The 798-nt window shown below is 43.9% G+C and overlaps 1 non-coding gene across 1 annotated transcript; it reads left to right on the top strand.

Annotated features, from left to right (window-relative positions):
- Positions 1-218: 218 nt before the first annotated feature.
- LOC144235683 (U6 spliceosomal RNA) lies at positions 219-322 on the top strand. Its single transcript, XR_013336294.1, has one exon. It is a non-coding gene; the product is annotated as a U6 spliceosomal RNA (small nuclear RNA).
- Positions 323-798: the final 476 nt, after the last annotated feature.

Here is a 798-nt window from a genome sequence, read left to right as displayed (position 1 = left end):
GGGTGTACTGACGGCTCAGAGCCTGGAGCCTGCTTTGGATTTGGTGTCTCCCTCTCTCTCTACCCTGAATAAACATTTAAAAAATTTAAAAAATAACTAAAAAGCATTAAGGTCAAGTTCTGTACAAAGTTATTATGATAAAAAGAGAAAGAGAAGTACACTACTGTTTCCACGCCAGAAAGACATGCCCACAATACAGATAAGAACTATCATCTGTTGTGCTTGCTTCGGCAGCATATATACTAAAATTTGGAATGATACAGACATTACCCTGGTCCCTGTGCAAGGATGGCACTCATGTTTGCAAGATTTCCATATTTAAAAACAAAAATTCTGTGATCTACTATTTCAAAATGATGAAAAATATTTTTTAAAATGTTACAAGACATGAGAAAATGAAACACAGTAGTCCGCCCTTATTCACCGTTTCGCTGTCTCTGGTTTCTGTTACCTGCGGTCCATGAAGCAGATGATCTTCCTTCTGGCATGTCATTAGAGGTCAATAGTCTCCTAACACTGTGTCACCACGCCTACATTATTCCCCTCACTTCATCTCATCATGTAGGCATTTTGTCATCTCACATCATCATCATCATAAGAGTGAGTACAGTCCAGGGGCGCCTGGGTGGCTTGGTCGGTTAAGCATCCGACTTTCGCTTAGGTCATGATCTCGCGGTTCGTGGGTTCGAGCCCCGCGTTGGGCTCTGTGCTGACTGCCAGCTCAGAGCCTGGAGCCTGTTTCAGTCTGTGACTCCCTCTCTCTCTGACCCTCCCCTGCTCACGCTGTCTCTCTCTCTC

The sequence above is a fragment of the Crocuta crocuta genome, unplaced genomic scaffold, assembly GCF_008692635.1.
Source record: "Crocuta crocuta isolate KB4526 unplaced genomic scaffold, BGI_CrCroc_1.0 scaffold65, whole genome shotgun sequence".
NCBI lineage: Eukaryota > Metazoa > Chordata > Mammalia > Carnivora > Hyaenidae > Crocuta > Crocuta crocuta.
The sequence above is the reverse complement of the archived record's forward strand: the minus strand, read 5'-3'. Positions and strand labels throughout refer to the sequence as shown.